We start from the raw sequence: 23,074 nt of genomic DNA on the forward strand, positions 1-23,074 counted from the left end.
TTTCATAGATTCTTTTTTTAGACTTACTGAATTTTATCATTTTAAAAATGATGGACTGTGCTTTTGTGTCAAGTCTAAACACTCTGTATGCTTTTTTTAAAATTTATGGTGGCTAAAACTTTGAGTGCAAAACTGACAAATCTGCAATTTATGGTGGTTAAAACTTAGAGTGCAAAGGACAAATCTGCCTTGCTTCTGATCTTAGTGAGAAAGCATTTTTTTTTTTTATCATTAATTGTGTTTACTATAGATATTTGGAAGTTTCTTTTTTTATTATTGACTTGAGGAAGTTCCCCTCTATTTTTAGTTTACTGAAAGTTTTGTCATGAATCGGTGCTGGATTTGATCACATGATTTTTTTTCATCAATTGTTATTATCATATGTTTTCTTCTTTAGCACGTTTATGATGATTGGTTTTGAACATTAAATCAGAGTTGCATAACCAGAACAAATTTCACTTGATCTACTCTGTAATTCTCATTATTTATCACTGGACTCTATTTACTAATATTTTGTTAAGGATATTTGCATCTATGTTAATGAGAGATATTGGTCTGTTATTTTTTTTTTCTTTCTTACCATGATTTAATCTGATTTTAGTATTAAGGCAATTCTGTCCCTATAAAATGAATCAGGAAGTGTTTCCTCTATTTCCAGAACTAATTTTTTTCTTTGGGGAACATTAAGTAGTTATCAAAACTTATAGAACTTTATAAAGAGTGAACTTTAAAATCTGCAACTTAAAAAATATTTAATGTATCTGAGGATCACAGGAAAGAAGGCAGACCATGATAAGAGATTCTAACTGTTTTAAAAATGTATAAATAATCTGAAGGAATTTAGGGAGGGGGAAAGTGTGCTGAATTAAGTAACTTTATAAATGAATAGAGTCTGTTAAAACTAAAATCAAAATGAACCACACATAAGTAGTGTGTACTTAGGTTTTCCCACAGGGTTTAATGATAAATCTGACACAGCTATACATGTATACTGGAATTGAATAATTAAATGCATAGTGAATTTCAGACCCCAGTATTTCAATGTCGGTGTGGAAATTCAAAGACCATAAAGGTGAGGAGGCTAGAATGACCTATGTGGCAATAGAGTCAGAACAGGTGCTAAGAACTCATGTTTAACTTAATATAGATACATAAGGCTACATACACTAATAGTTTTATATATATGTATATATGTACACACACACACACACCCAAGCTACTATATATCTCTCTGTTTTTTCTGTCAGCTGAAAAGCCCTAAAAAATGACACCCCAGTGGCAAGAAGAGCACCTAAAATGCATATCTTCCTTTCTAATACCAATCTCTGATAAAATGAATCAGGGGTTTTTGGAGAAATGAATGTTTCTAGAATTGTGGCAGGAAATATATTAGATGAACCTGAAACATCTTATACCACTATGAAATAAGGATGTACTTAAAAACAACCACAATAACAAGATAAACCAAATGTGCAAAAACAACAACAACAAAAATTCCATTCTGGGATAGATATGTTGAAGGAGGCATACTAACCAATTAAATGAGTTTTTCCAGTGCCAAATCTGTGACAATTTGAGCAATACCATAAATAAGTACTGTCGGGCTGTAACTCAAAGTATAAAATAAATGTTAATGAATGCATATATACATAAATAAATGATCAACAAAATTAATAAATGGGGTAGAGAAGGCAAATCTCTCATGCAGAAGAATTCCAAAAAAACTATGGAATTTTATTCATGCTGAAGAAGGCCAACACAACTCTGCACTTGCTAAGTGTGGGATATACCTAGTGATGTTCTCCTAAAGAGTACAGTAGGGAAAGGAGAAAGAAACAAGAGTAACTTTAAACTGGAAAAATCTGAGAAATACTACTTAACTCAGATATTCAAGACTAGCATTAACAATCATGTTAATGTTGAATCTTGTTGAAAATATGTATCCTTGAAATTACATAATAAAAATGGCATTTTAATGCTGTCATTTCCTCCCCTAAACCTATAATTCCAGTTTATTCATTTAAAAAATCAGGTAAATTCCAACCTGACCAATATTCCCTAAAACTGTCAAATACGCCATAAACAAAGGAGAGTCTGAGAAATGGACTCAGCCAAGAGGAACATAAAAATCACATGACAACTAAATATAATGTGCTAATCTAGGTGGGATTGTGGAACATCCAAAGGACAAAACTAAGGTAATGTGAATAGACTATATAAACTTTAGTTAATAATAGTATATCAATATTGCTTCATCACATGACAAATGTTCCATATTAATATGATATGTTAATAACAGAAGAAACTGATTACAGCGGTATATGTAAGAATTATCTGTACTATCTTAATTTTTCTGTTTAATAATAGAAAATAACATGAGATTTCTTGACTGTTTTTAAGCCAAATCCAACCAACATGAAGCAACATAGTATATGTCCGGAGCCATGAGGCCCGGAGTTAGCCGACCTCTGTTGCTTGATCTCCGCAAAGCGGAGACAAAATGGCACATTTCCGGGTTCTTCATTATAACCTGTTTCCGTGCGCGCCTAAAACGTTTCCCGCGCGCGCCTAAACCTTTCCCGCGCGCGCCCAAACCTTTCCCGCGCGCGCCCAAACCTTTCCTGTGCGCGCAAACCTTTACGCGCCCAGAAAGATATGCAGCCTACGGCGCAGGTGCGATCCCGCGCCCGGGAAAATTACAAACCCACGGCTCATGCGCAATTGTAATTTGAGAAGACCCGGCCCCCGTCACCGCCCTGGCCCAACCTCTTCCCCTGCCAGCCTATATAAGGCATCGCACCACTATTATTAAACGAGACTTGATCAGGCTACTTGTCCTATCTCCATTTCTCCTGTTTTCTTGTCTCCTCCATTCCCACTCCCCCTTCCAGGGCCCGTTCGACTGTCCTGCGGGTCGGGACAAGTATACAATAGTGAATTATACTTGTATAACAGTGAGTATAATCGTGAATAGTGAATAATACATGTTAAATGTTATAAAGACATTTATCGCTTATTACCAACATGGTTAATGCTTAAGGCATCCGTATATGCTTTCTGCATCTACTCTCATTTTCCCCTCAAGTCTACAGTATTACCGGACTAAAACTTGAATAAGTGCCTCGGGTAAGTTCAGCATACAGAGCTGTTTCTGCAAGTTAATTAAAAAGAAATTAAAAATCAAGTTTTATTTACATTTTATTAAAATCAGTCACTATCTGTAATCAAAATATGACTTGCTGAAATAATTAAAAATTGAGGCTTTAAAGAGCTACAAATAAATCTGTCTTTTTAGATGTAATGCAAATCCTTTTTTGAAGGTATAAATATGTCATGATTTTATTATTTCATTTACATATAAACCTATAGACTGCATTCCTTTGAAAAATCACCATAGAACCCTGAATATTTTTTTTATCAGTGATCAGGCCACTTTGGAATAGTTATTGGCACTTTGCAATTAGTAGACTATTTTCCATAGAGACAAGTAAAAGCTAAATTCTAATTCTCAAAATTCAATTAATTCATTTAAAAGTACATGTTTTCACTTATAATTGTAGATATTACATAAGACAGAAAAAAGTTTAATTAATTTTTTAATTTATTGTTATTGTATTGTATTAGCTTATAAGGGCTGCCATATAAAATACCTCAAACTGGGTAGCTTAAACAACAGATATTTATCTTCTCAAAGCTCTGGAGAAGATTCATGGTCAAGGTATTGCCTGGGTTCTCCTGAGGCCTCTCTCCTTGGCTAACACATAGCCAGCTTCTCTCTGTGTCCTCATTTGGCCTTTTGTCTGTGGACACATCCCTCATGGCTCTTTCTCTTCTTATAAGGATACCAGTAACGTTAAATTGGGGCTCGCCATTACGCATTCATTTCAACATTATTACATAACTGTAATAATAAAGACCTTATCTTCAAAGATAGTCATGTTGGGGGTTTGGGTTTCAACATACAAATTTGGGTATCGGGGACATACATAGTAACAGTTCACAAAAATAAAAGTATTATCATATTATAAGTTATATTTAATTTTAATAATTTGTTTTAGAAAGGAATTAGTGATTTAAATTTTATTTTTATGTTAAGATTTTAGATTTCCTTTTGTTTCAAGTGTTCAATCACAGACACACATTTTTTTTTTTATAGGCAAAGCAAAGTGTTTTTTATTCATTAAGCCCTATTACTTCTCTAGTGCCTTTCTAAGCTTTGTTTAACCTGTTTTCCTCTTATTCTAAAATATATAAGGTTTAATACAAAAACATAGGTATTTTACCAGTTCTATACATTTTATTTTAGTTAGGGAATACTTTGTTTTTAAAAACATGCTAAGGAGTACTAAAAGAAACCATAGTGTTGGATTCAAAATTGAAATAGGTCAGTTAGTCAACTGTGCTTTTATAATCACAGACAATAGAGTTTAACATCATCAACAACAACATGCTTTCTGCCTCTTATTTCTGCACTTTTGGCTACATATACTTTGAGTGTATCTGCATATGTCAACAATTTTGTAATATTATTTTTAAAACAGGCTAGAAAATAATACATATTTATTCTAGTGCAATTGAAATTTGTTTGTAAATAATTATTATTCATACTTTAGAAAATTTTTTTAACTTTAAAACTCATTATCATAAATCTTAAGCAACTTGTCAAGATTGTGGTAAAATTTTAGAAAACCTTTATTGTTATTTTTCATATATGTATGAACAGCACTCCGTGCATTTCAAAAGTTTTGTCATAGTAACTTAAAGGCTTTTGGCACTGGCAACTCTCTTTAATCCTTAAATTAAGTTTGTTCTTGAATTTTCATTACAGGAAGAACTACTGTGATTTTATATTATGCTCATGGAGGTTAGTAACTTGGATCAAATCACTAAGAAACAAATACTTTCCAATGCTCACATATAATACAGTTTTTATGAAAATATATCTCTTGCCTTTAGCAAATGATTGCTTTTGGTATGATATAAAAGGTACTTTATTATAATTTACTTCCAAAAGTCAAAATGATTCTTATTTATGTTATTGTTAATTTCATCACTTAATTTCATATTTTCCATTACATTTTACTTATTTGTTGTCAATTCTTTAATACATAAATGTAAAAGTGAATGAGTAGGCTACCATTCATATAAATACAAGTCAGAATTCTTCAATGTCTTTCATTTTATTGAAATAGGCTAAATATCTTGCCAAATTGCTCTTAAATTTTTTTGAACTTAGAGTCTTGAATGTTTTGCATTTCATTTAAATTTAAGTTTCTCATCCAATCTTTAAAAATGTAGCTTAGAGTCTTTAAAATGTTGCTTCATGCATATTGTAAGATTTGGAGAGCTTTATAACATGCAAACTATATCATTACATTTACTCATTAAAAAATCAACTTCAAGTGTGTTTAAAATACTCCATCTATCACTGAACTGAAAATAACACATAATTATTTCAAAATACCAAAGTAGTCAACAACTTAAGAAGCTGTGCATTTTTTTCAACAAGATTAAAGAATTGAGCTGTGCACAGCACATATTATGCATAAATAAGGTTTTGAAAGCACATCAGCTCTTCTATAAGACCTTTAAAAACAGCTTTGTTGTCATGTGACTAACAGTGAATATTGTTCAAAAGCAGGTTGCAGTAATTGAGAACTTGTTTAACTTAGCGGAATCAAATCACATAATTTTTCTCTAATAAAAATGTTAGAGTTATTTCTTATAATAGGTCACAGCAGTTGTCAACTAATTAGTATTTTGCATAAACGGGCATTTTATTGTTTATTTTATTTGTTATGTCAGTTTGTTTTTGTGAGCATTTTGCCGTTATTTTGATTAACTCTTTAGTACATTTGGGATGCATGAATCACTTTTTGAAAAATATTTAACAGTTTTGCAAATGTTCATACCACAATACATCAGATCTAGCATTTACAGGCAGTTCAGTTCCAGACCACCACAATAAAAGAAGCACCACAATAAAGCAAGTCACACATGTTTTAGTTTACTAGTACATATAAAATGTATATACACGTATATAACTTACAGTCATATATACTGTACTATAGCTTATTAAATATGCAATTGCATTATGTCTAAAATAAGTATACATCTTAATTTAAAAATCTGTTATTGCTTAAAAAGTGCTAATGATCATCTGAGCCTTCATTGGGTTATAATCTTTTTGTTGATGGAGGGTTTTGCCTCTATGTTGATGGCTGCTGACTAGGGTGGTGGTTGCAGAAGCCAGAGATGGCTGTGGGAATTGCTTAAAATAAGATGATAATTAAGTTTGCCACACCAATTGATTCTTTCATTAAAGCTTTCTGTGTAGGATGTGATGCTTTTTGGTAGCATTATACCCACAGTAGTGTTCCTTCCAAAATTGGAGTCAATCTTGTCAAACACTGCTATTGCTTTATTAGCTAAGTTTATGAAATATTCTAAATGTTTTGTCATTATTTCAAGAATATTCACAGCATCTTCACTTGGAGTAGATTTCACCTGAAGAAACAACTTTATTTGCTCATCCAAAAGAAGCAATTCCTTATTCATTCAGCTTCTCTCCTGAGATTGTAGAAATTCACTTACATCTTCAGGCTCTACTTCTAATTCTAGTTCTCTTGCTATTTCTACCCCATCTGCAGTCCCTTCTTCCACTAAAGTCTTGAACCCTCTCAATGTTATCCATAAAGGCTAGAACTGACATCTTCCAAACTCTGTTGATGTTGCTATTTTGACCTCTTCCTGTGTGTAGCAGGACTTTATGCACTAAGTCTAATTAGGGGGTCAGATCATACTTGTCCTTTTTGGCTATTTTAAAGACATTGAGGTGCCATTGGAAATTTTGAGCAAAGAAGCAACATGTTCTGACTTACACTTTAAAAGTGTAACTGTGGCCTATTAGGATGAAATTAAACTGTTGAGGAATTTAAAACAATTTATTTATATGCCAGAAAAGAAAAAAAAAAAAAAACTCTTTAAAGAAACATGACAAAATTCAGCGACTAAAACTACAAAAATTCCAATGTCCAGCTTTTGATAAAAAATTATTAGATACACAAAGAAGCAGAAAAACATAAGACATTTTGGAAATGTTTTGTAAAATTAAATATACACTTTCCATAAAATCCAGCAATGTCACCTCTATGTACTTACTTAAAAGAAATTTAAATGTTATGTATACACAAATTCTGTGTTCAAACATTTATGTTAAATTTCTTTATTATCTCCAAAAACTGGGGGTATAAAAACCTCTGACCTGTTTTTTAAGACCACTTCTGGCACCAAATGCGTATGTGTGTGTGTGTTTTCCATACCAAACAGTTCTCTAATATTAGCTGGGTGTTTTATAATTAAATTTAATTTGGACACTATCTACTTGGAGTTTGTCTCAGATTCCAGAAGTTACAGACTCAGTCCCACTACGATGTCCCCACTTCAGGTGTTAATCACAGTTCCTGCGTCTCCAGTACTTCCGACTAGCTACAAATCTAAAGTTTCCATTAGCCCCTCCTCTGGTTCAATAATTTTCTAGTATGGCTCACTGAACTCAGAAAAAAAGAAAGAAAACAACTGTACCTATGCTTACTGTTTTTTTTTTTTTTTTACTTAAAAGAACAACTCAAGAACAGCCAAATGGAAGAGATGCATACAGTAGGGCATAAGGGAAAGGGGTGCACAGAGCTTCCACACTCTCTTTGGACACTTCAGCTCCTAAATATGTTCACCAACTCAGATGCTTTCTAAATCTCTTCATTTAGGGTTTCTTTCTTTCTTTCTTTCTTTTTTTTTTTTTTTTTTTTTTTTTTAGTGAAGCTCTCATTACGTAAGAATAATTGATTGAAAAACTGGTCATTAGTGAATAACTCAATATTCAGTCCTCTTCTCTGGCCACAAGTCCAGGGATGGGGCTGAAAGTTTCAATCTTGTAATCCCACGGTCTGTTCTCCTGACAAACAGCCTCCATTCTGAAGCTATCAAGGTACCACCAAGAGTCATTTTATTAGCACAAACTGAGGTATGATTGAAAAGAACTTATCACAAGTAACAAAAGATGATTCTCTCACTTTCATTTCTAAGAAAACTAGAAAGGTTTTGGGAGCTTTGCGCCAGGAAACCAGAACAAAGATGAAATATATATTTCTTATTATATCAAAATAGCACAATGATACTTATCTTATGAATAAATAATGACATTCTTACAATGATATTCAGCAATAGATACAATGAAATCTAGATACACACAACAACGTACATTAATCTCAGAGCAATTATTAAGTGGTAGTAAACTCAAGTGGCTAGATACACACATATATGATTTTGAGATAGGTAATAACATAGGGACAGAAAACAAATAGATAATTGCCAGATCCTGGAGTAAAAGTGATTGACTACAGCATGTAATGAAGGAACATTCTAAAAGGGATACAGCTGTTATACATCTTGAATTATGCAAATTCACTCTTCTGTCAAAAATGTTAACTACAATAATAAAAAGAGAGTATTACTTGATGTAATGTACACTTCAAAAATTATAAAGAGGCAACATTGTGTAAAACTTTAGATAAGTCCTTCAATAAAATGAGCAAGATCCTTGAAAAACTACAAATTATCAAGGCTAACCCAAAAAGAGACAACATAAATAACTTTGTATCTACTATAGAAACTGTACCTATATGAAGAAAATTTAAAACTAAAATAGGGTAAATAAAGAATTGTACTATGCCTATAGATTAAAAATTGAACCGTAAAGAATAAAATTACCCTGTTGATCGATCTATCAATCATCTACATAGTAATTATAATAAACTTCCAACATTGCTTTTTATGGAAACTGATAAAATAATTATAAAAGGAAAAACAAGCAGCAAGAATAAGAACTATGCTCATTAAAAATACAAGAAGGCACTTTCTCTTTCACTTAACTCCTACCTAAAAGATGTGTAATTGTTCATGAATAGAAAAATGAAACAGAATAGAGAACAAAATGCAGACAACTGCAGATATATGCATATTTGACATATAAAAAATGGAGATAGAACTCTGGATAAATGAGTTTTTACATTGCTATAAAGAAATACCCGAGACTGGCTAATTTATAAAGGAAAAAGATTTAATTGACTTACAGTTCCGCATGGCTGGGGAAGCCTCAGGCAACTTACAATCATGGCAGAAGGGGAAGCAAGGCAGCAGGAGAGAGAAATGCAAACAGGGGAATGCCAGACACTTATAAAATCATCAGATCTCATGAGAACTCACTGTCATGAGAACAGTATGGAGAAAACCAAACCCATGTCCAACCACTCCCCTCTCTAAAGACGTGGGGATTACAGGTCCCTCCTTTGATGCATGGGGATTATAATTCAAGATGAGATTTTTGGTGGAGACACAGAACCAAACCATATTAGGAGTGTTAATAAATTTATAAATATTTTTATTTTCATAATATTTTAAAATAGCAATTAGTCACTATTTCACATACTACACAAAAATATTCTCTTGTTGAAATGAAGGCTTGAATATTAACAGCAAAACTTCAGAATAATAAAGAATGTTTTAAACAAGATACAAAACACATAAATTAAAAATAAATAAATTTGACACAAACTAAATTCAAAATGCCAGTTTATCAACAATTCCCAAAAGAAGATGAGCAGACAATCCATAACCTGGACACACAAGTATAGAATAAAAATAAAGTCGATTAATGGTTAATATCCTGAATTTGTAAAGAAGTCCTGAAATTAATTTAAAAATATAGAAGTCCATGAATATAATGATCAAATGCATGTCCAAGAATTTCTGAGAAAGAAGAAAGGTTGGACAATAAATATAAACAACAACAACAAAAAAAGGTGAACCATGTTAGTGATCACTGAAGTAACAAATGAGAAAATATTATTTAATCTTAACCAATTGGTCAAAATTTTGAATATCATAATTCCGAGTTTTGATGAAGATATAAAACAACTAGGTTTGTTATAGAAGATTGAATCTCATTCCTAGGTATTTACCTTAGAAAACTCTTACACGAACTCAATGAACAATTTTACCTATTCATAGCAGCATTGACTATAAGAGTAAAAACCATAGAAATTCCCTAACTGAATATAATATCTTATTATAGGATAATCATATAATAAAATACTGTGCATATGTGAAATTTAAAAACTACAACTACATGGAGTGACATAAATGAATTCCACAATATATGTATTGTACCACAAAGGAAAGGCACAGAAAAATGCAAAAATATAATGTAATTTATATACATTTGAAAATTTCTAAAACAAAAATTAAGTGTGAAATTCTTTATAATAAAGCCACAAATGTTTTGAAAGCAAAGTATTACAGTAGTGGAAAGTAACATTTAACTGTAAAATTAAAAAACATTTCAATGTAGTATTTTATTAAGCTAGTTTTTAGATATTTGTTTATTATGAACTTTATAAGTTTGTATCTTAAATCTATAATTTTATATGAATTAAATATTTTAAATAATACATTTTAAAATTAACTTACATATTTGTAAATAAATAATATATAATGTTTTGCTCAATAATAATTATTTAGCTCTATAGACAACAGTCAAGATTGTTTACTTGACTTAATACTTTAGAAAGTAGAGTAAAACTTAGAATGTATAAATATTAACATAGTAGTCAAATAAATCATGAGCATTCATTTAATCACATAAGTATTTTGTTATTTGACAGTGGTTTTCTTTAATGTTAACTTGAGAATGCTGCAGAAGTCACACATCTGTTCTTTGCAAATGAATTTGCTATCAAACCAAGAAAAATTATTTTAAAAAATATGTCAGTTTATAAAACTCAGTGAAATCTTATATATAAATATAGATATACACTCTTCTATTATTTTTAGCCTAAAATTTGGATTCTCTCAATTCTTTGCAATTTAATGTTTCAGTTCAAGGTAGTTTTATTCAAAAAGTACTTTGAAATTTAATAAAATTTAGAATTTGAAGTTAAAGTATTATGACACATTTATTGAACATAAAATAAGGAACACATAAGTATGCATCACTTTTTAGAAGAAAGTTACTACATAGATCCCACAATCAAAAGGAGGGGACTTTACAAAAGCAAAAACACTAGGAAGAATAGATCGTTGAATGGTACAGATGATCTGTTCAATTGGGAAGTTTTTATATATTTCAGACCATTAAATTTAACAACTTAGAAATAAGCACAAAATCCTTGAAAACTTCCAAATACTTTATATATATTTAAAAAAAATTAAATTTGTGGGACAGTTGCAATGGTTCATGCCTATAATCTCAGGACTTTGCAAGATTGAGGCAGGAGGGTCATTTGAAGCCAGGAGTTTGAGACCAGGTCAACACAGTGAGACCCTATCTCTATAAAACATTTACAAAATTTAGCTGGGTTCTAGCTAGTCAGGAGGATAACTTGATCTAGGAGTCCTAGCTACTCAGAAGGCTGAGGCAGGAGGATTGCTTGAGTTCAGGAGTTTGAGGCTGCAGTGAGCTGTGATTGCACTACTGCACTCCAGACAGGGTGAGAGTGAAACCCTATCTCTAAAAAAATAAAAAATAAAAAATTGCAATTCAAAATTGTTCCCAAAGGATAGATGACTTCATTGGTGAATTTTATCAAACATTCAAAGATAAAATAATATAAGCCCTGTGCAAATTATTTTCATCTAGTTAGAGGCCAGCATATCTATAATATCACGACTGTACACAACATTACAAGGAAAGAAAAAGAAAAACAATTTTTATTAACAGTGTTTCAAAATTTCTTGAGAATCATGACAAATTAAATCAATAGTATATTGTACAAGTTTTAGTTTTCTCTTAGAAGGATTGATAATTGAGTATGCACAAATAAACTGGCAGGAGACAACATAACAGGAGACAGGGTATACCAAACATATTAATGTTCAAGTGCACAGGAGTTATGCAACGTATAAAACTCAAAGAAGGGCCAGATGGTTGAAGCGTAAATACCCTATTCTTAGAGGAGAGGGAAATGAGGGATGTATGCAATTTTAGCAGAAGAGTAAATTATTTTTAGGGAAGATGAATGAGAAAAGAGCAAAGAATACCCTGGGATTAAGTTCCTCTGGGGTCTAGGTGTGGTGTTAACTCTAGTATTCTATCCTGTAAATTAATCTTCTCTGTTTGACAAAATTATAGGGAGGTGGCCTAGGACAACTGCATTCCTTCTGGATGAATGTCCCTTATTTGCAAAGGGATGGGAGAGTGTGCGTTGGGAGCAATGGCGGGTGTGTGGTTCTTCCTTAGTTAAAATCACTCAGCATGCCAAAGCACTACATTTTGTAGCATTCTTTTCTGAGTCCTGACAATATCATTAAATATTGTTTATCCCACTAACACAAGGTTGCTTCAATATGTTTAAAAAATCAGTCAATAGAGGAAGAGATAGATCTTCCTTATGGAATAATTCTGAACAATTCATGAGGCTTCTAGTCCCCAAGGAGGTAGAGCATAACCCTCACAACTTCAGTATGAGCTGCACAGAATGTCTTCTTTCTAAAGTGTGAAATGTGTAAAGCGGAGCAAATAGATAACTTTTCAGTTGAGAAATCTGACTAAACTACCTTAGCCAGACAATCATGGTCAACATCTCAACATCCACACTGCTGATTATGTTGGTAGTATGTACTCTTGAAATTACAGGATGAAAATGGTACCTAACCTATGTGTTATTCCTTCTCAAAATTCATACTCTGTCCAAAACAGAAAAACATTGGTACATTCCAATTAGGGTGATTTTACAAAATGTCTGTTGAGTATATCTCAAAACTGTCAACATCATTATAAACAAGAGAAGTCTGACGAACTGTTCCAGCAAAAAGGAGCTGAAGGAGACATGACAACTAAATGCAATATGGTATTCTAGACAGGATCCTGCAACATAAAATCATATTAAAAGTGTGCTTATGCTGTCACCAAAATGATGGAGTAGAAGCAATCTGGTATCAGTCTCTCTAACAGAAAACTAAAACAGTATCAAGATTATAACCAGAAATATCACAGAATTAAAATTTGACACTGAGAAAATCTGAGGGGCCACAAAGAAGTGAGAAAACACCAGCAGAAGGTAAGAGAAATGGACCTCTCTAATCAGAACAACCCTCCGCAAGTCTGCCAGGTCCAGTGGAGGAAAGTTCCCCCAGACTTATGATTTCTACACCGGAAAAAGTAAGATCAAGGTGGAAAGTCAGGTTTCCCATCATCTTGGGTTCCTTCACAGGAAAACCGTCTCTGACTTACCACATGGGAAAGTCAAGTGTTTGTAGTGTACGTAGGTGACAACTTCTGAGGGAAGCTAGAGAAGAATAGTGGAAGGGAGGCTAGAATCAGCCAGTGTGTAAAACTTGGTGAACTGCTTTTCATCTCAAGTAAAGGAAATGCCAAATCAGAGTGGCTGTTCTGCAGCACACTGTAGGAAATGTGCTTCATGGGTCCTCTGAGCACAAAGCCCTGGCCAGCCTTTCCACACAGCTGGAATATTTCCTTTGGGATTTCCTCATCCCATCTGGGACAACAACATTCCAAACTTAATTTAGGGTTGTGTCAAATCTGCACTAAGGATGTCATCTAGCAACAAGAAGAAAAAACATGGAAGTGTGACATCCCCAAATGGACAAAATAAAAGCCAGTGAGTGACCCTGATGAAATGCGTCAGAACAATAATTCAAAATAGCTTTTTGAGAAAACTCAGCAAATTGCAAGATAATACAATAAATCAATTTAGAAATATCTCAGAGAAATTTAGCAAAGAGATTAAAACATAAAATTAATCAAACACAAATCCTGGAGTTGAGAAATGCAATAGCCAAACTGAAAAGTGCATTGGCGGGATGGCTCTCAACAGCAGAAGAAAAGAATCTGTGAGTTTGAAGACTGATTACTTAAAAATATAAACTTGTGGAAGAAAAAATAAAAAGAATGAAAATGAACAAAGAATGCTTACAAGATCTAGAGTATAGCCTCGAAAAACAAATACATGCTATTGACTTTTAAGAGAGAGTTCAAAAAAATCAAGGAGTAAAAAGGATATTCAAACAAATAATAACAGAAAGCATTCCAAATACAGAAAAATATCTAAATTCCAGGTACAGAAGGTTAAAGATCATCAAAGAAATTCATTTAAAGTAAGACCTCTCAAAGGCATAAAATAACCAAACTCTCAAAGGTTAAGAACAAACAAAAGATCCTAAAAGCAGCAAGAGAAAGGAAGTAAATAAAATATAAAGGAGACTCAATTCATTTGGCAACAGACTTCATGAAAACTACACAAGCCATGAGGGAGTAGAGATAACATATTTAAAGTGGTGAAGAAGAAAAAAAAATTGCCACCCTAGAATATTGTGCTCAGCAAAGCTATCCTTCAAATATGATGTAGAGATACTTTCCAAACAAACACTAGACTTTTCTTACAAGTAATACAAAAAAGAGTTATTTACTGTGACACAAAAGGATGCTAGTTTGCAACAAGAAAATATCTGAATGTATGAAATTCACTAGTAAAAGTAAGTACAGACACATTTAGAATACTTTAATAGTATATTTATGGTATAAAAACCACTTATATATTTAATATGAATAATAAAAAAACTAACAAAAATCATAATGACAGCAATTTGTTATGAGATAGGATATACAAAAAGGTATGAATTGGGACAGCAAAATGTCAAAATTAGGAGCAGAAAAAGTTAAAACATAGAGTATTTTACTTTTCTGTTTGTTGTTTCTTTTCATGATCAAAGTTAAACTGTCATAAGTTTAAAATAACTTGCTATAATATTAAGATTTTTTTTCTAAGCCTCACGGTAACCAGAAAGCAAAAAGTTAAAATAGATACACTAAAAATAAAAATAAGATTTAAAACGTGCTAGCAGAGAAAATTAACCACAAAGGAAGACATGTAATGAAATGAAAAATAAGTAGACTAAGTTCTCCAAAAGAAGAAATTATGTCTTAATGGATTAAAAACAAGACCCCAAGTATATGGGTCTTTTCTTGTTTTTCATCCATTCAGAGTTTCCTACAAGAAACACTTCTCCTATAAAGATATACATAGACTAAAAATAGGCTGGAAAAAGATATTCCACACAAACAGAAACCAAAAAAGATCAAAATGAGCAATACATATATCAGATAAAACAGATTTCGGGCCGGGTGCAGTGGCTCATGCCTCAAATCCCAGCGCTTTGGGAGGCCGAGGCAGGCAGATCATGAGGTCAGGAGATCAAGACCATCCTGGCTAACACAGTGAAACCCCATCTCTATTGTATGTAAAAATACAACAATAACAACAACAAAAATTAACCGGGCGTGGTGGCACATGCTTGTAGTCATAACTACTCGGGAGACTGAGGCAGGAGAATCACTTGAACCTGGGAGATGGAGGTTGCAGTGAGCCGAGATCGCACCACTGCATTCCAGCCTGCATGACAGAGCGAGGCTCCATCTCAAAAAAACCCAAAAAACCAAAACAACAACAACAACAACAACAAAATAAAACAGACTTCAAGTCAAATCTGTAAAAAGAGGAAAAAAAACTGTTATTGTATAGTGATAAAAGGGTCAATTCAGCAAGAAGACATAACAATTGTTATAAATATGTATACATACATACACACATACATAAAGCAAATATTAAAAGACGTGAAGGGAGAGATAGAATGCAATACAATAATAGTAGAGGACTTAAATACTCCACTGTCATCAATGGGCAAATCATCAGACAGAAAATCAACAAATAAATATTGGAGTTTAACTGCACTCTAGACCCAATGGATCTGACAGTTACAAAATTCTTTATTTAATTGCTATGGAATATGGATTCTTCTCATCAGCATATGGAACATTCTCCAAGATAGAATATATGTTAGTCTACAAAACAAGTTTCAACAAATTTCAAAAAATCAAAATCATATTAAATATCTTTTATTACCACAATGAAATAAAAGTACAATTCAGTAATGAGATCAACTCATTACTATGTAAACTATGAAAACACATGGAAATTAAAAGGTGCTCCTGAACAATCAATGGGTCAATGAAGAAATTAAGAGGGAAATTTGGAAAGTTTTCAAAACACATAAAAATGAACATACCACATACCCCAAAGCAATGCTAACAGGACAGATTATAGCAATAAACACTTACATCAAAAAAGTAGAAAGACTTCAAATAGACTACCCAACAATGCACCTCAAAAAACTAGAAATCCAAAAAAAGAAACCCAAATTAGTAGGAGGAAAGAAATAATAAAGATCAGACCAGAAATATAGAAAGTAGAGACTAAAACATAACAAAAGATCAACAAAATCAAAAGTTAGTTTTTTGAAAAGATAGATAAAAATTGACAAACCTTTAGATAGTCTAAGAAAAAAGAGAGAAGGCCCAAATAAATAACATCACAGATGAAAAAGAAGACATTACATGGAGTACTACAGAAATACAAAGAATCAGTGGAGAATACTATGAGCAATTAAATATCAACAAATAAGAAAACCCAGAAGAAAGGAATAAAGTCCTGAACACATACAGCCTACCAAGACTGAACCAAGAAGAAAGAGAAAGTCTAAACAGGCCTGATAACAGGAAACGAGATGAAAGTAATAATAAGTCTCTCACTTGTGAAAAGCCTGGGAGCTTTCAGCTTCACTGCTGAAATTTAAGATGAATTAATAACAGTTCTACTACAACAACTTCAAAAAAAAAAAAAAAAAGAAAAAGAAAGGAAAGGAAAACTTCTAAACTTATTAATAAGACCAGCATTATCATTATACAAAAACCAGACAACAATATAATTAAAAAAGAAAACTCCAGGCCAATAGTTTTGGTGAAAATAAATACAGAAATCTTCAAAAAGGAAAACACTAGCAAACCAAATTCAATAGCACATCAAGAAGACAATACATGACAGTCAAGTATGATTTATCCCCGGGGAGGCAAGGATAATTCGATATAAGCAAATAAATAAACATGATACATCACATTAACAAAATGAAAGACAAAAACCGTATGACCATATCAGTACATGCTCAAAAAGCATTCTATAAAATTCAACATCTTTTCAGGATAAAAACTCTCAACAAACTAGGTGTAGAAGGAACATACCTCATAACAAGTCCATATAGGGCAAACCCTCAGCCAGTACCATACTAAATAGAGAAAAACATAGTCTTTCCTTTACAACCTAGAAGAAGACAAGGATGCCCATTTTTACTACTGTTATTTAACGTTATATCAAAAGCCCAAGCAAGATAAACTGGGCAAGAGAAAAAAAAATTAAAGGCATTTAAATTGGAAAGAAATAAGTCAAATTGATGTTGTTTGCAGATGACATCTTTTTTTTTTTTGTTTGACATTTATTTTAAGTTCAGGGTACATGTTCAGATTTGTTATATAGGTAAACTTGTGTCATGGAAGTTTGTTGTAAAGATTATTTTGTCACCCAGGTATTAAATCCATTAGTTACTTTTCCTAATCCTCTCCCTCCACCCACCCTTCACCCTATGATAAGCCCCAGTATGTGGATATTATATTATATAATTATATTATATTACATTTAGAAAAACTTAAAGCCTCGACCAAAAAGGTGTCAGAACAGAAAAACTAAGTCACTAAACTTGCAGGATACAAAATCAACATACAAATATTACTGCTACTTCTAAAGATTATCAGCAAATAATCTGAAAGGGGAATAAAGGAATAATATCATTTATGTTAATTACAAAAAAAAATTTAAAAGACGTTGGAATAAATGTAACCAAAGAAGTAAAAGCCCTTGACAATAAAAACTGTAAATGCTGATAAAAGAAAGTGAAGAGGACATGAAACATGGAAAGATATCTCATGTTCATGGATTGGAATAATTAATTTTGTTAAAATATCCATTCTTAACCTAATGCAATCTACAGGTTCAACAAAATCTCTATCAAAATACCAATGACATTCTTCACAGAAATAGAAAAAAGCAATCCTAAAATTTGTATGGAGCCACAAAAGACCCTGAATAGACAAAGCAATCCAGAGCAAAAAGAACATAACTGGGGCATCATGCAAACTGATTTCAAAGTACAGTTGACCCTTTTAACACACGAGTTTGAACTGTTCAGGTCCACTTACATCTGAATTTTCTTTTTTAAAATTTATTTATTTTTTATTTTCATTATTATAGTTTTAAGTTCTAAAGTACATGTGCATAACATGCAGGTTTGTTACATATGTATACATATGTCATGTTGGTTTGCTGCACCCATTAACTCATCATTTTCATTAGGTATTTCTCCTAATGCTATCCCTCCCCACTCCTCCCACCCCAAGACATGCCCTGGTGTGTGATGTTCCCCTTGGACACCCTGTGTCCAAGTGTTCTCATTGTTCAATTCCCACCTGCTTATATCTGAATTTTCTTCTTCTGCTGCCACCTATAAGACAGCAAGACCAATTGCTCCTATGTTTCTTCCTTCTCTGCTTACTCAATGTGAATACAACAAGAATACTTTTATGATGATCCGCTTAAACTTAAGGAATAGTAACTACATTTTCTCTTCCATGTGACTCTTAATAACATTTTCTTTTCTTTAGTTTATTGTAAAAATGCAACATATAATGAATAACATATATGCTAATACATTATTTATGTTATTAATAAGGCTTCTGGTCAATAGTAGGCTATTACTAGTTAAGTTTTTGGGAAGTCAAAGATATAATAATTTTCAAATGTGTGGGAGTTGGCACTTCTAATCCCCTGTGTTGTTCAAGATTCAACTGTAACTACAAAGGTATAGTAGACAAAACGGTATGGCACTGACATGAAAATAGATACATAAATCAAAGAAACAGAGTAGAGAACTTAGAAATAGATCTGCGCATTTACAGGTGTAATAGCCAAAACGGTATGGCACTGACATGAAAATAGATACATAGACCAAAGAAACAGAATAGAGAACTTAGAAATAGATCTGCATGTTTACAGCCAACTCATTTTTGACAAAGACAACAATAACATATATTTGAGAAGGTACAGTCTCCTTAATGGTATTGGGAAAACTAGATATCCTTATGGAGAAAAATTAAACTAGACTTTTATCTTTCTCTATGCACAAAAATCAAATGAATAGATTAAAGACTTAAATGTAAGACCCAAAATTATGAAACTACTAGAAGAAATCAGTAGAATAATAAACTACTAGAAGAAAACACTTCAGGACATCGATTGGTCTGAGCAAAGATTTTTATAGTAAGACCTCAAAAGCACAGGCAACAAAAGTGAAAGTAGACAAAGGAGATTATACTAAGCTAATCAAAATTCTGCAAAACAAAGAAAACAATCAAGAGAATGAAGAAACATCCTACAGAAGAGGAGAAAATATTTGCAAATTATCTGACAGGAAATCAATAACCAGAATACATAAGGACCTCAAACAACTCAATAGCGACCCCCCAAAACCAATCTGATTCAAAAATGAGCAACTGATCTGAACAGACATCTCTCAAAAGAAGGCACACAATTGGTGAACAGGTATTTCTATTTATGTAATCGATTGGAGAATCAGAAGTAGATTTGCACACATGATAAAAAAAATTTAGATTAAAGTATCAAAACAGCTTGATGAGACGATGAAACATTTTCTAACAAATGTTGCTGGAAATAGTGGGTAAATCTATGAATCAAAAATGAATTTTAATCCCTTACACCATTATAATTTGAGATGGAAAATATACCAAGTGGTAATAGTTATAACCATATAACTTCTAGCATAAACACAGGAAACTATAATTGTAATCCTGGGAAAAGCAAATGTTTCTTAGGACCAAATAAGTAATGTGATAGACAAAATAATGTCCCATGAAGACATATATGCCCTAATTTCTTGAAACTATGAGCATGTTACTTTACATGGAAAGAAGACTTTGCAGATGTGATTAAGAATACTGAGATTGGAAAGAAGACTTTGCAGATGTGATTAAGAATACTGAGATGTGATTAAGAATACTGAGATTATACCAGATTATCAGGCTGGAACCAATATAATCAAAAGGTTCTTTTATGAGGGATAGAAGAGGGGCAGACTCAGAACAGATGTGACAAAGTTAGAAAGGTTAGGGTAATTCAAGGAACAGACATGAGTTACAGAATGCAGACAACCTTTTCACATTGAAAAAGGAAATACAATGGATTTTCTTACACAGTCTCCAGAAGGAAAGCAGTCCAGCAAACACATTTTCATTATGCTGACTTCCAGTAATGTAAAATAATAAATTACTGTTACTTTAAGCTACAAAATCTATGGTCATTGGTTATAGCAGTAATAGGAAACTAATGAAAGCCTATTAAACAATAAAAATGGATATATTTCATGTAAAAAAATCACTTATGCTCCTCCAAAGACTTATGCTCCTCCTCCAATTAAAAAGCAAATAGGTAAATCTCAGACAGGGAATATATAATACCCCCCCCCCCGGCACACACACACACACACACACACAGAGAGAGAAAGAGGGAGATATGGAGGGTCAATAGTACTTACAGCAATACACAGGAATGAAATGCTGACACATAAGGCAACATGAATTCATCTCAAAGTTATTGTATGAGTGAAGGGAATCAGACACAAGTAGTACATAGTTGAGATTTTCACTAATAAATTTTAGAAACAGAGGCAGAAGTAATGAGTGTGTGTCTGTATGTGGGGGTGTATGTATAAAATCAGACAACTCTCAATTCAGAACATAAAATAACTCCTATAATCCAATAATAAAAAACAATAAAAATAAATACTATATAGGAGAGGATGTAATAATGGGCAATGTATATGATAATGTTTTCAGCATTATTCATAAACAGAAAAATACAACTTTAAAACTATAACGTCATACAAAGTTGATCTGTCACCACAAACTCACAAGGATGACTAAAGTAAAAAACTGATACTACCAAATGTTGATGAAAGTGTGGAGCTACTGGAACTATAATTCATTGCTGGTGCAAGTATAAAAGATACAACCAAAGGAGACCCAGGATGAGTAGCTCCTAGTTGCCCTCAGGTCATCTTGTTGTCTGCCTGAGTCCAACTGTGTCTAGGGCTTTTATGGGCTTCAGAGTGGAGAAAGTGCATGCTGATTGGTTCCATGGGGGGACACCGGCAGCTGAAAAAGCACCATAAGTTCTCATTCCGGTCTGCAGAATAGCAGCCCGGCCCCCATGCTTCAGGCCTTCTCTGGCTTGAAGGTGGGGCTTCACCAGGGAACCAACCCTTCCCCTCCAGAAGCCTCTCTGCCTCCTACCACCATCAACCTGCCATGCAAGGCACCCACGGTGTCCAGGCTGTTTGTGCCCAGGGGTGCCTGCAGGCCCAGGTGGAGCTTCCTTCATGCCTCTTGGCTTCCCTCCCGTGCTCACAGGTGCCCATAGTCCAGAGGGGCCCAAGGCTGCAGGAGCCTGGCATGTCAGCACTGCCCCAAGTATGCACACACCCAGTCAGGGCACAACTGTGCCTGGGCTCAGCATCAACTTTGCTCCAAAATCGAGGTGGGCACCAGGAGCCAGGAGAGGCCAGGTAGCACAAGCAGGCACTTCTGAGTCTGGGGGAAAGGGGACTTCCCAGCTTCCCGAGAGTACAGTGATGCCTGGGTCTGCAGTCATGCCTGGGAGGATACAGCTGCACCTGGAAGAGTGGAACTCCCACCCCTCCAACTCAGGAGGGGGCAGAGATCCCACCTGTTTTTGGCTCCTGCCTGCTCCATGGAGCACAGAGCCCGGGTGGTGCCTCCCTGACTGCAGCCGGCATCATGGCAGCAGCTGCTCCAGATGGGCTGCTTCTGCCATCAGTTTCATGGAATCCAGTTAGGAAACAGACATTTTCCAGGCATCTCTTGAAATCATAGGCATGGATGTGGTACTGGTGCCGCTTGCTTATTTTCTTGATGGCCTCCTCAATGTACTCCGTACCTTTCTCCTCCCACTTGGCCTTGGTGCTGAAGTTAGTGTGGCAGCCTGCACCATTCCAGTTCCCAGGAATGGGCTTCCTATGAAAGGTTGCTGCTATCACTCCAACGTCTTCACATACATGATGCAAGATGAAACAGGAGATGATCTCCCATGCTGATTCCTTCACGGGATCCGATTTGGAATTCCCACTGGACAGGCATGACCTCAACATTTGTCCCTGCGATCTTAACTCCAGCATACAAGCAGGCTTGGTAATGAGACTCCAAGACATTCCTCTTGTAGGCTTTGTCTGCTCCCACAGCACAGTGATATGGACTGTGTGGTCCAAAAAAGCAATTGGAAGGCCAACCGAAGGCTGCTCATCTGTCCCCATGAGGGTATATTTCTGCTGTATGCCAAACTAGAGGTACTGATTGCTCACCATGTCCATTATCCATTTACAGATGTACCTCAAATTGGTCTCTGCTGGCTTTCGATTGCACTTGAAAACTTCACAGAACACCAGCTTGTTAGGGTCCTTGTGGAAGGGGTCCCAAAACATGGCAGCAGGCACAAGACACATGTCACTGTTTGGAGCTTTCAGAGCTATCAAAATTCCACTCAGGCAACTCTTACACACACTTGGGCTCACTGTCCAGGGTATGGGTCTTGCAGTGCAGTCTCCAGTCACAATGATCCAGATACATATGGCCTGAACTTTTCCCACCCTGAGGCAGGGATATGCACACCTGCTTGATGCTTTGTTTCAGCAGGAACTTGCTGAGGGGGTCATGGTGGAAAGGTATTCTGTGAGCTGAGCAGACAGGTAAAGGTGGGGAGAGAAAAGAGGGGGCCGCTGTGATGCTCAGACCTCCACTCATCTCCCATTCTTGACTCTGCCCCCATAGATTGAAAGTCATCTCTAGATTACAATGTAAATATTATGAAAACATTTGTTATATTGCTTTGTTTAGGGAATAATGACAAGAAACATAATCTGTACATGTTCAATACAGACACATTTTTTTTCCCAAATATTTTTTACTCTTGGTTGGTTAAATCCAAGGACGCCAAACCCATGGTCCGAAAGAGTGGATGGTATTTAC

At 34.1% G+C, this 23,074-nt stretch overlaps 1 pseudogene; it reads right to left on the reverse strand.

Annotated features, from left to right (window-relative positions):
- LOC111545548 overlaps positions 1 to 22,761 on the reverse strand; it is a 37,075-nt pseudogene extending 14,314 nt beyond the window's left edge.
- Between the last annotated feature and the right edge of the window lie 313 nt (positions 22,762 to 23,074).

This window comes from Piliocolobus tephrosceles, chromosome 11 (genome assembly GCF_002776525.5).
Source record: "Piliocolobus tephrosceles isolate RC106 chromosome 11, ASM277652v3, whole genome shotgun sequence".
NCBI classification, from domain to species: domain Eukaryota; kingdom Metazoa; phylum Chordata; class Mammalia; order Primates; family Cercopithecidae; genus Piliocolobus; species Piliocolobus tephrosceles.